At 48.7% G+C, this 13,304-nt stretch overlaps 1 protein-coding gene across 2 annotated transcripts in view; it reads right to left on the bottom strand.

The window, feature by feature from the left end:
- LOC135902475 (calcitonin gene-related peptide type 1 receptor-like) overlaps positions 1–13,304 on the bottom strand; it is a 294,018-nt gene that overhangs the window by 226,521 nt on the left and 54,193 nt on the right. Inside the window, exon 2 of one of the 2 annotated variants that reach the window (XM_065432571.2) lies at positions 12,103–12,214. The exons of the other annotated variant lie outside the window; for it this stretch is intronic. The gene's annotated coding sequence lies outside the window, so the exon portion shown is untranslated. The remainder of the gene's footprint in view (positions 1–12,102; positions 12,215–13,304) is intronic. 2 annotated transcript variants of the gene reach the window in all.

The raw sequence follows: 13,304 nt of genomic DNA, 5'->3' as shown, positions 1-13,304 counted from the left end.
TCATCAAGAACACGTCAATGTTGGTTCAACAGTGCTTAATGATGTTTGACTTTGTTATGGCCATTGCACAACTAGCTTCGTTGTCAATGGTAGCCTCTCTAAACCCGTACACATTTGTTCTTCCATGATACAGGCATGTCCCATGTTCATGCTTTTCTTCGCCCTTTACTTAGAGCTACTCTTCGTTTGATCATTTTGGACTCCAACAATGTCTATGGTCCTAATATTCCGGATACTGAGTTGGAAGTGTTAGCATAAGCTTATGACATCGGATTCTTTTGCAACGACAGGCCAAGCATCGATAAAACCCTTTCTAACATAGAGTACTTTGGTATTGTCTCCGGTGTGCGAAGAACTTCAAGAGATTCGGCCTATAGTGCGAGTCCTGGGCCATTACGCCATCAATTTATGCTGACATTGAATGGCCTTGTGTGCCGTCTATATATCTAGGAGTTCCGCTTCATATAGTGCACACTACAGGAGAAAGCGCTTTCACCCCCTCCAGCGCTACACAAATACCTCTGTCACGCATCGTCTTTCAATACTTGGAAGAGCATAAGCCTGCAACTGGCTTTTGGCAACCTAAGTTTTCTATGTCTTGCAGGTTCATCACTTGAGAGGACTTTAGGTTCAAGGTTTTCGCAGCATGTTTTCAACTTTTATATGGTCTTCCAGTTTTGAACCTATGAGACTTGATACCAATTTTCGGCCAGTGAGTGCATACTGGATGGTTAGGGTTGCTGCATTTGTGTGTGCGCCAGTTAGTCTCGCGGTTTCTCTATTAATGTAGGGGGGGGGGGGGGACGATAGCTCTCATCTGATATGAGGAGTCTTCTTGCAGGTTAACCTGGTTCATGTCTTATCAGAATCGATGGTGTCTTCGAATTTCCTTTCCAGACCTTGTTTATGGGGGTTCATACGTGAGGCTTATTTTTCTATTCCTTGTCTGACTGTTCGTTTTTTGACAGATTATTTGTTCATTGAGTCACGAAAAAAATATTTCGAATTATTTGTTATTGATTTAATATTGCCACCATTTTATCGATCAATATACATCAAATTACCACGACATGGCTTACTTCCGAGAGCGCGAAATTCCAGTCCCTCTTTCTGCTAGGACTTTTTTTTTACAATTTGCACTGAAGACCTCTCCAGTTAGAAACCTCTCCAGAGCTTCAGAAAAAATAATATTTTTTGTTTTGTCAATGAACTGTCGCCTTTGTAATGTGCCTGAGACTACTAAACACGGTTGCATTGGTTTATGTACTGTAAAGATGGCATTTTAATCTGGGATGTGCTGCATAGAAATCTGCAGAAATATTTTGATCTGAATTCTCACGGTATCCGATATCTCGTTGTTCAGTGTGATGACGTTCCATTCGAAACGTATTTAGTGATACGCCTGCGTAGCCTATGGACCACTTGTATGCAAGACCAAAATGCAGAAAAAAAATTACCCCAGGATCGAATTTCTCTCAAACTATAACGCATTTAAAAACTCTTACTATCAAAAATGAATGTCAGCTGGGTTGGTATACATTTTTGATTACGTGCGTAACTTCTCCTTTTAAGTTTTTTTGTTCTGGTGGAAGGTGGTGTTTCTTATGGCGTTTTCTTTGTCTGTGCTGCTCGGTGACCTATCATTGGTCATGACCATCTGGTACTCATAATATTCTAAATGATCCCTGTACATACATAATTTCATTCATTGTAATAAACACCAACTATAAAACTACAACCATTCCACTCTGTAAGATGGAATGGCAGCAAACGCTGACGACAGTCAAAGCTCTCAAACGAAATGCGAAGTGCTTTCACTCCCACTCCATCTCCACAGAGTGGAATGGTTCTCATTTCTTGCTTTGCGAGGCTGGCGTCGTCGCTCGTTCGGAGGTGTCCGGGTTCGCGACTGTCGCTTTCGTTCAGCATCGCGGGAACGTTCTTCGTCGTTGGTCGTTTCGTGCCGGCGCCGTTTACATTCTCGCTGCTGTTCGCTCCGGCGCTCCTCGTACGCATGCTGTCCTTCGGGTGTACGAACTATACACGTCCGCCCCATCGATAACGCAGCAGTATTTAGCGCCGATACCTCTCCTGCTTGACGTCACGTGATTGTTCACGGCGCGCGTTCTAATCTGTTCGGCATTTCGACATCTTCGCCGCCGCACTGCACCCGTATGGGATTGTTAGAAATTGCTAAGTGCATTTATGTTGCTGGATGCTAAAAAAAACTGTGGTAGGTTAATCATATACAGCTTTCGCTGTAAAAACAAACTCAGCGGGGGCGTTGATGTAATCTCCCTGCTTTACACTCTGTGGTACAGGGTGCGATCTACTGTCGTAAAATAGGTTTTTTTTTACGCGGCAAGAATTATTTTGCTTTTATCTCTCTACATTTTTTGGCAGTGTCACTGACCTTTACGCAAAAATTTTCGTTGCTTACATCTTGTAATGGCAAGTGACCGCAAACAACACGCCCTCACGCCGCTCGACCGCCAGATCTAATGCACCAACGGGTCATATGAATAAGTACGTTTTATTGTTTTGTTTCTACGATACGTTTATTCTGCTGTTTTTACATGTGCTCTGTAGCGCATGTAAGCACAGCGCAAGAAACCCACTTAAACGCGCAAACCGACGGTCCGATGCATGCAGCAGTCTGGCAGCAGCAAGGATGACGTCCTACCTTGTGAGATGTAGAGCGGCGTAAAGGCACTCACCGCGTCAGGGAAGCATCTACAGACCAAAAAAAAGAAGAAGAATGAAATGAACGATCAAATTCGTGAATTGGGTATGAAACCCATGTACCTGCGTAGCAATTGGAGATCTTTACTGAAACGGAAACCAAACAAGCGACTTAATAGTTTATATGTTTGTGATATTAACCACTGAATACAAACTATACAGCTTACCACCGCTTGATTTTTGTTGATTTCGGCCGTTATAATAATAAATTTTGGTGTGCTCTACTTACGTTGTGCTCTTAAGTATAATCTATAACATATCGAACACAAATGGCCAATGCGTGTTTCACTAGATAATGAGACTTGGAAGACGACGAAGTCGAAGATTGCGGACGTGCTTCGCATGGGCTCCCGCTTTGAAACCGTTTTTCGGTGGAACTCCCTGTGCTGTGGACTTGCTTTTGGTGGGATTGTCCACAGGAAGTTGCCCTCTCCCTGCGGACACCTAATTTCGGCAAGTTTGCCCCCTTTTTAGGGGTTTTTCCACGCTTTTCGTGCTCAACCACCGCGCGGCAAAGTTAGGCCTCATCATTAGGCCGAGCCGCCGCCGACGGCACCGGGCTCCGGGGCGGTGACTTTTGGTTGTGGGCCTCTGTGAGGCTGAAGACCATGGAGTACTCCGTTGCGGGAGAGACTATACCGCCCGAAGAGTTGGAGGCGGGAGAATGGACCTGGGTTTTGCGGGCTCAAGATAGATTCAAGAAATCTGTATACGGGAACCATCCCGAGAGTAAGCCTAGCGAGAAGCAGGCAGGCAGCGACGGGCGCCAGACGCACGGAGCAGAACAAGTCAAGCGCGGGAAAGCGCCGGTGTGGAAGAAACGGGGACCGTTTCTGAAGATGCCAGCGAAGGACTTCAAGGTTGTGTGCCGACCCAAGAATTGGGACTTGAGTATGGTAACGTCGAGGGAACTCGGATATGCCTTGAGAGCGGCAGCGGAGCTGACGAATGCGACTGCGGTGGAGGAAGACCTGGTGCGGGTCAACGAGACGAATAACACGATGACGGTGAGCACGCCGTGTATGCATCGCTGTGGGGCATATGCGAATGTGAAGACGCTCAAGCTGGGTGGTCATGACCTTGAGATTTCGGCGTACGTGGCGGCGCCGGAGAACTCTGTGCGCGGAGTCATTTACAACGCGTACAACGGATGCCCACTGGCAGAAGTTCGGGCGGGATTCCTGAAGAGGAATGACGGCATAGAAATTTTGGATGCCAGACCTTTGGGGAAGTCGAAGGCGATTCAGATAACGTTCGGGGGGAAGCATGTTCCCTGGCAGGTTATTTACTGGAACTGTTTGTACGCGGTGATTCCGTACAGAGAGCTAGTCGAGACCTGCTATAACTGCAGACGAGTGGGACATCGGGCGGACGTTTGTTATCGTCCGAAGACTAATCTGTGTCGCCGTTGCGGAAAGGATCATCCTGCACCACCGGAAGGAGAGCCGCTGACCTGCACTCCAGACTGCATCGTGTGCCATGGGGCGCACAACACGGGGAGCCGGAACTGCAAGTTTCGTCTAGCCCGTAAGCAGCCGACGGGCCTGCAGCAGGGCATTGAGGACAACGGCCTAACTCACAAGGAGGAGCGGCGCTCGAGGCCAAGGAAGCGGTCATCCAGCGGTGCGAGAGACGATAACAATAGCAGGGACCGGTCCACTTCCTTCCCACCACTGCCCGGACCCGAGCGTGGCAAAGGAGAACAGGGTTCCAGTCATGGAAGAAGTCCCAGTGCCACGAGAAAAAAGGTGAGCTGGCCCTACGTGGCCTCCCAGAGTGAGACTGCTCGAGGGAAGGAGCTACAAAGGCAGGTGCAGCAGCAGGCTGAGACGATTAAAAAGATGGAAGTCAGGATGGCAGAGACGGAACGCGCGCTTAAAAGCGACAAAGGACAAAGGGTACAGACGCCGGTGATCCAGGCCCCACTGAAAGCGGCACAGGCGACTGCTTCTCGCGAGAGCGAGAGCACAGCTATGGAGGTGGAGAATCGGGGGAAGCTTAAGAGGCCGCCATCGGCGGATGAGGGAGCTAATGCAAAAGGGTGGCAGAAACTTCAACGGCGGACACGCCGCAGCCAGTCGTTAAAGTCACTAGTCTTAGGGGGGAAATGTCTGCCCTTGCGGACAGAATAGGAAAACTGGAGGAAAGACAGGATAGGTTGGAAGCTCGGGTCGACAGGATCGAAGCCAGACTAGACAAGATTGAGGAGCGTCTTGACGCCTTCACCAATGACATGCGGGCTTTCCAAACACAGGTTATGGGCATGTTTCAACAGCTCAATGCTACGCTACAGGCTAGATTGCCTCCCGTAGTCGGCCAAGCGCCGATGTTAGTAAACCTAGTGCCTAATCATGGCCCCTCGCCAGCAAATTGAGGTTTGGCAGTGGAACTGCAGGGGCTTCCGTCGCAAGCGGGCGAACCTGCAATTGCACATACAAAATCTGGACAGTAAGCCTGACATTATAGCTTTGCAAGAGGCTAGTGGCTGGGTGAAATTACCGGGATTTAAGGCATTTACACCGCCAGAGATTGATCGGGGGGGTGTATCGAGCGTCTTCACGGCCGTGCTAGTCCATCGCAACGCCACGGCGATTCAGCATACCATAGATAGCAGCAGAGAGGACTACGTCCTGCTAGAGGTTCTGCCCAAAAGAAAGGACGATAAGAGTCTCTTTGTACTTAATGTATATTCTTCTCCTAAAGATAAAGGGCTAGGCTTGCCAGACCTCTTGATAAAGACGCAACTGCTAGCGGCTAGGGCTCAACTCATCGTGGTTGGAGATTTCAACGCGCCTCATCCGGAGTGGGGCTACACCCGAGCCACTCCAAAGGGAAATAGGCTTTGGCGGCTAGCTTAGGACCTACAATGGACAACCTTGAACAACCCGCTAGATCATACGAGGATAGGCAACAGCGTTAGCACAGGCACCTCTCCGGACCTCACATTTGTTAAAGGTATTAGGGATGCAAAGTGGGTAAACACGGGACAGCCGCTGGGCACTGATCACTATGTCCTTTCCACGGTATTTAGTGGTGCTAAGCACAAAGACAGGGTAAAAGGAATTAGAGTGACGGATTGGGACAGATTTCGAAAAGTCAGGAAAGACACAGTGAGCGGGGAAATCGAGGACTTGGGAGCCTGGGTTGAGGCGCTCAAGCAGGACGTGAAGGGTACCACAGCAGAGGTTCCTACGGTGGAGGAAGGTTTTACGACGGACTCTAGACTGTTACACATGTGGGAAGCGCATGCGAGCCTCCTTCGGAGATGGAAGAAACAAAAGCATAATGGGGTCCTCCGTAGGAAGGTGGCCAAGCTAGAACGAGAAATCGAAACCTACACGTTGGACTTGCAGTGCAAACAATGGGGTCAGATTTGTGACAGGATGAATGGGCAATTCGGATGCAAAAAAACATGGCAGTTGTTGAGGCACCTTTTAGATCCGGCGGCAACCAAATCGGCGCAGAAGGGTCAAATGGCTAGGTTAGTTCATCAGTATCAAGGCACGACTGGGGAGTTCATTCAAGAACTCCGAAGTCGTTACATAAACGGCGAGGCGGGCGGTTTCTTGCCGGATTACTCGGGAGAGGAAAACCTCGAATTAGATGCGGACTTTACGGTGGCGGAGGTGGAGTTTGCAATGGGGCAGCTTCGTACTACGTCGGCAGCGGGTCCAGATGGGGTTACTAATAAAATGCTGAGGAACCTGGATTTCAAGTCAGTGGGGGCGCTCACGGATTTGATGAACAAATATTGGGCGGCCGGAGAGATCCCGGCAGAGTGGAAGCATGCTAGGATTACATTTATTCCTAAACCAGGGAAGAAGATCTGTATTGAGAATCTTTGACCCATCTCGCTGACGTCCTGCTTGGCCAAATTGATGGAGCATGTGGTCCTCAACAGGCTCCAGGGTTATGTGGAGGACAAGGAGTTGATACCTAAAACGATGATTGGCTTCAGGGCTAATTTATCAACGCAGGACGTCATGATACAGCTCAAAAAGGACGTGGTTGATCCTGGGTACGGCACGGGCACGAAGGCTATCTTGGGGCTCGACCTCACAAAGGCCTTTGACAATGTCACCCATGAGGCAATATTAAGGAGCCTATCGGACATAGGACCGGGGGGTAGAACCTTCCGATACATCAGATCATTTCTGGAGGATAGGACTGCGGAGATTGTAGTCGGAGAATTTAAATCGGATCCTTTCCCGTTGGGGGGCAGGGGGACACCACAAGGGTCGGTTTTATCGCCGTTCTTGTTTAACCTCGCCTTGATCAAGATACCGCCCAGGCTGGCAATGATAACGGGACTTAAACATACATTTTATGCGGATGACATTACTCTATGGGTAACAAAGGGAAGCGACGCACAATTGGAGGAAACTTTACAACAGGCAGTGGATATTGTGGAGGAGCTAGCGGGGGAGGCAGGACTCTCGTGCTCTCAGCCCAAGTCCGAGCTTTTTGTGCTTAGGGATAAACCAAGAGGGATACATGCGAGGCACTATGTGCCGCCACCACCGCTGAAGGTGAAAGTGGGGGGTGCACCGGTCGCTGAGGTCCAAACGATCAGGATCCTGGGGCTGTATCTGCAGACTAACAGGAAGAATAGGGAGGCCTTGGAAAGGCTCAAAAATACTGTCAATGCTACCGTGAGACTTATCAGGAGAATCGCCAATCGTAAACAAGGCGTCAAGGAAAAGGACTTGTGTAAGCTGGTACAGGCGTTTGTGCTCAGTAGAATAGTGTATGCGACGCCTTATATGAAGATGGACGCGACGGAGAAAGGCAAGGTGGAGGCTATGATTAGACAGGCGTATAAGGCGGCCCTTGGGTTGCCTAACAATACTTCCACCGAAAGGCTGCTGGGATTAGGGGTGCACAACACCTTGGAAGAACTGCGGGAGGCACACTTGGCGATGCAACTCAGTAGACTTTCCAAAACGATAGTAGGGAGGGATATATTGGAAGGGATCGGCATTGGAGTTGATCCTCCAGCTGGGGACATGAAAATTCAGGTGAAGCGAGAAATGCACAAGGGCTTGTACATAAAACCTTTACCTAAAAATATGCATCCGATACATCACGAGAACTGTAGGAAGGCAAGAGCCAGAGCTTTACATGCTAAGTACGGGAAGTACAACGGGGCGGTCTACGTAGATGTCGCCGAGTATAAGAACAAGGACGCATTTGCAGTTGCGGTGGTGGATGGGCGGGGACGCTTAGTCACCTCTGGATCAGTCAAAACCCGCTCCTCAGAAACTGCAGAGGAGGCGGCGATAGCGCTAGCTATAGGTAATACTGAAGCTGACCTGATTTTCAGCGACTCTAAAACAGCCATACGAAATTTGGCGAGGGGCAGAATCTCTGTCACAGCGGCAGGATTACTAAATCGGGCCACGGGGCGAGGGACTACGGAGGTGGAAATTGTCTGGGTACCGGCCCACTCTGGGAACCCTGGGAACGAGGCGGCTCACATGAATGCTCGAGGTTTCGTCAGCCGAGCAGGTGAGCCGGACGTTCCGGGGAGGTCCACGAGAGATGGGCTGGTGTCCTTTCACGACATTACTAACCATTACAAACTTGAGCGGAGAATTTACCCTCCACCGGACAAGCAATTGGTGAAGGCGCAGGAAAGCGTCTGGCGAAGATTGCAGACGAGATCATTCTATAATCCATACGTGTTAAACAAAATCTACCCGGACGTTCAGCCGGAATGCAAATGGTGCCAGGAACTGGCCACCTATGACCACATATTATGGAGCTGTAGCATAGCGCCGCCACCGGCGGATATTATGCGTGATCCTTCTCTCGAGCAGTGGGAGGCCGTGTTGGCCAGCTCAGACCCGGTCGTCCAGACCAGGGCCGTGGAGTGGGCCACCCAGGTCGCCGTCAGCCATGAGCTGATGGCCATCTAGCACGGAATCGTCCGCACATGCGTTCTGACGAAAATAAAGTTTTTCCATCCATCCACTAGATAATCAGCCGTTAGCCGCTTTGGCAATGCAAATTAAATTGTGCGGTTTTACGAGCTGATCCACTAACCCACTACGGCATGCCGTAGTGGGTTACTGCTAAAATTTGGACCACTTGAGTTTTTAACGTGTACCGAAATCGAAATACACGGGTGTTTTCGCATTTCACCCCCGTAGAAATGCGGCCGCCGTGGTCGGGATTCAATCCGGCGACTTCGTGCTTAGCAGCCCAACACCAGAGCCACTAAGCAACCAAGGCAGGTGTGTTGGCACTGATTTTCATCGAAGTGAGCTATTGCGCGTGTTTCTCCAATCCCGTATGCGCAGCATCCCATCTATACAGCGTTCACTACTTGAAGTGAAGAAGCAGAATCAAAGCAGAAGTCTGTATATTCTACTGACACAGCCGAAAATGCTTTTGAACGTATGCAGCACCACGATGTCTAATATTACGCTGTAACTCGTGCAACCAACTTTCAAGTTTTTCTTGGTAGTTTGCCTAAGGGTATGATAAAAGCTGTCTCGAGGAGAAGCGTCACGAAATAACCTTTTTTTTAAGGATTTACGGTACGGCAAGACTCCCTCGTGCGGCGAACTAAAGCTGAGGGTGATTCAAGGAGCTGTCAGCGGAGCTATCTGTGCCGGCTTCGTTAGCAAACGATTCTGTTAATTTGTGGATTGCAGTTTCTACTTCGACGTCTCTGTAAATATCAAATGGTGCAAGAGGAGCGGGTTTCTATCAATCTCTTAGTGGATCGGTAGCGAAGCGTAATTGCAGCATCGCTGTATTTGCGATGAGCACACGTTATCGTGGTATCATAGCTTCGAAGGGCACTGAATGGAATGAGTTTTTTTTTCTTTCGCTGTGAAAGGGTGCGCCAATGCCATGGGAGCAGGCGAGGTAGCTGTTGCGGCAATCTGTTGCGCTAGCTGTTGCGGCAATGTAGCAGGCTGATCTGTGCGAGCGGCGCCGAAACAGCCACGCTGCACCACAACACACACAAAGTAGGAGCGGGTGTGAGGCAAACATGTATAGCTGTTCAGCGTGCTTATACCCGACATGTGCAAACGTGAAACATTGCAGAACTAAACGAGAAACGTCCAACGTACTTCCATAAACACGCTGCCGAATCCGTGAAACGTCTAATGCACCTGTGGAGAAAATTCGAGGGTAACAGCGGACGCACCTTTAGCACCTTTCAAAATATCTGGGAATCCATTACGTGAGATATCCATAAATGACATGAATTGAGAGAGAAAAAGCAAGAAGAGGAAAGTCAGGTCAACCAAACGAGCGTCCAGTTTGCTACCCTCCACTGGAAACAAGGGAAAGGGGGAATATAAAGAGGAAAAGGGGAAGAGAGTGATCAATGAGTGCACGTGGAATATTGCAGAGGAGCACTATAAGCTGTCTCTCAAATCGGTGTACTTCAAGAACATTACTAGTGCGCGAATCACTTTTTGTTCCAGTGAAGTACATGGCCGCGGTCCGAGAATTACGACTCGGAGACGGGTCTCGAGTACAGTCGGTTTAGAGTTGCCCGGAGAGGGAGGCATTGGACGTCACAGCGAGGACAGGTACACAATGGTTGGTCGATGGTTTCCTGACACCTACAGGACTCGCACGTCAGGCTCTCGGTCATTCCCATACGATATGAGTAAGCGTTTGTAAACGCCACTCCCAGCCACCCGAGTCACAGCAAAGTTGCTTCGCGGCGGGAAAGACTAGACGGTAGTTGTAGGCGTATCAAGGGGTTCAGCTTATGCATTCGGCAACGAAAGGCACTTGAACTCCAGAATGCTTGTGTCTTTTTGCGTGCAAGCAGACGACGTTCCCTGGCAGCGTCCGCCGTCGCCAAAAGTAATGGACGCGTGTGGGCGTCTTCGCTGGATGACTGGCAATGAATGTGGAACTGTGCCGCAGTGGTTACAAACATATTCCGGGCATCATATAATATGGTTTTTGCGACAACAAACGTGAAGTGACGCTTATTTTGCCCTACGTGCTTGGAGCTATTGCTCTCAGATCCTACTTAGTTGTGATCCAGGTGTGCTATAGTAAAGCTATTAAAACTGTTTCTATTTTATTTATGTCATTAGCCTTCCACGATTGGCGAAAAAAATTCTGGACCACGCCCAGTTCGCCTGTCAGTCAAGCGACCTAAAAAAAGAAACTGCGAAACCTCCCCATTTGATAAGACGTGTACACATGATTACGTATCGTTAGACGGAAGATAAAAAAAATATATTTCTAATTCTACGCGTTTTTTCGCGATTAGCCCGGCGCTATTGGTCAACTGTGTTTCGGGCTGCGCCCAATCGGTCTGTCTTCACGCGACGTCACAAAACCGCGAAAGCTCACCACGTCAAAGTGACGTGTACGCACTAAATACTCAGTAACATGCAGCAGCAAGCAATTCTTTTTTTTGTAGGTGCAAAGTGGGCTATTGCAAAAGCAATACGGAAAGACTGCCTTTCCATCACTCTAGCACTGGCTACTCAGAGCTCTTGGCACGAATAGATTTTTTTTTTTGTTTTTGCGTATGATAAACAGTTTTCCCGTCAGTATAACGTTGCTGAGCCCTTTCGGCACGTATAGCACATGAATTCGCCAACTCTTCTTCGCTGAGGACCTGTTTTAGAAGTATTTTGACTCTCCGGAGCATCCCACTGCCTTTTTCGACCAATCATCGCAACCTAAGGGGAAACGGACCAATCGCAGTTGCCTGCACCACTTTTCTCACCCGAGTGCCTACTTCCACTGCGCTAGATAGGAAACGCCGAAACCCTCTCCCCTTCTACGCGCTCCTCGCCCCTTTTGCGATACTTCAATAAGGAAAGTCGGTCAATGTAGGCAACGCTATGCCCTTATAATGCAAACGGAAGTGACCTCCTATAAACGTTGACACTTTTTAGGGTGTTAAAACAACGCGGCGGGTCACCGCCCGATTCTTGCGGTAACGGCTACGTAAATTTGACGTCGGAAGTTTAGAATAAAGTCAAAATGGAATAGCTTTATGTTACAGGGCCACGGGACCTAATTCACAAACATTATCTTTCTTAAGTGCTCTTTACCATTGGCCGCCCGACTTTTCTAGCGAATGTCTGGCATCAGGATTGATTCACATTAGCACTTATGAACTATCCTAGAGTGGGAGATTTTTGTGAATACGGTCCCAGTTTTCGAAGTTCGTAAAACACCAGTATACGTAATAAGGACTGACTTGAAAAACAGTTGTGTCACTGAGGTGTCTTCTGGTGTTAGAATGGTAAATGAAGCGTAACTCCCACGCTATATGAGGGGCATATTGAATAGCTGCTTTTGTTCTTTCTTTTTTTTCTTTTGGTATAATAGTGACATGCTGATTAGAAGCATTCCACTCACCGATTCGCAATGTTTCCTTCCGAAAAGAGCTGCCGCACTCACGAGCTGGAGGGAACCTATATCTGCTGAGTTGGAGCGGGCCCTGGCCGATGATCGTATCGACTTCAGTTTGCTGGAAGAAAAATAATGCAAGTGGATCGTTCACATTTATTATGCCACTGTGGCATATTTGAAACGTTGACAACAAATACAGCATGCCGCTGGTTTCTCCAAAACGCTATATTGTAGTTTGAATGAAGAAAGAATGGTGATATGTGAAGCGAGTATTTGCAGACGCGGGACAGTCATTCGGGATTTTTAAAACGACACAGAAAACTATTGCAGAACTTTGTGCATTCGTGCACAATGAATGATGCTTGCTTCTAAGTTTCCGCATTTTCTGCGTATTTAAAGAAAAGATTATGTTCGACAGCTCCCAGCATTCCGCGCGTGATTCTGGGATTAAAGTAGCATCCGTCCTGTCGTGGTGGTTTCCCGGCATAGTGCTAAAGCAACCTGCTTTTATCTGCGATCAAATGTAAACGGAGCTAATAAAGTCTAACCATCTGCCTGGTATCGAGCCCAGTATTTGTTTCTAACAAATTGAGCTTGAGGGTGAACTTTGCTGCCGTTGGCCTGTAGGCACCTGTTTCTGAAGCAACAAAATTTTTAACCCCCCCCCCCCCCCCACGCCCACACCGCAACTTTTACCGAAACACCAAACAAGAGCTAGCCGTGCCCGTACCATGCAGTCCTTCTATTTCATATTTGCCCGCACCACAAAACTAAGGAAACTGCCGTTGGGATAGTCTAGCCGCCTCGCACATTCTAGGTGATTGTAATGTACCAAAATGTCTTTTCTTGACACATCTGTGAAACTTTTACTTTGTCATGCCCCCTTGTCTGGTACGGCGTTCGGTACTTCAAACGCGATACACAAAACAAATGATTGTAAGTGCTTGTGGCGCCACGGGTTGGCGCTGGGAATACCGAACTGATGCGTTGTGACGTAAGCTTAAAGTGAGAGGCCTTTGTGATGCACTGTCACTACGTTTGGCACTCCCAGCGATCACCCAGCGATCATCGGTAGCGCAAGAAGTGCCGGCCGCCATGCGGTCAGAGCATCGCGTTTGAATCAATGAGCGCTCCACAGAGCACTGGCACTATCTTCGGTTTCACTGACGATAATCGCAGAAAGGCTCTCTGCTAAAATCACACAAAAA

This window comes from Dermacentor albipictus, chromosome 1 (genome assembly GCF_038994185.2).
Source record: "Dermacentor albipictus isolate Rhodes 1998 colony chromosome 1, USDA_Dalb.pri_finalv2, whole genome shotgun sequence".
NCBI lineage: Eukaryota > Metazoa > Arthropoda > Arachnida > Ixodida > Ixodidae > Dermacentor > Dermacentor albipictus.
This window is presented reverse-complemented; position numbering and strand designations above follow the sequence as displayed.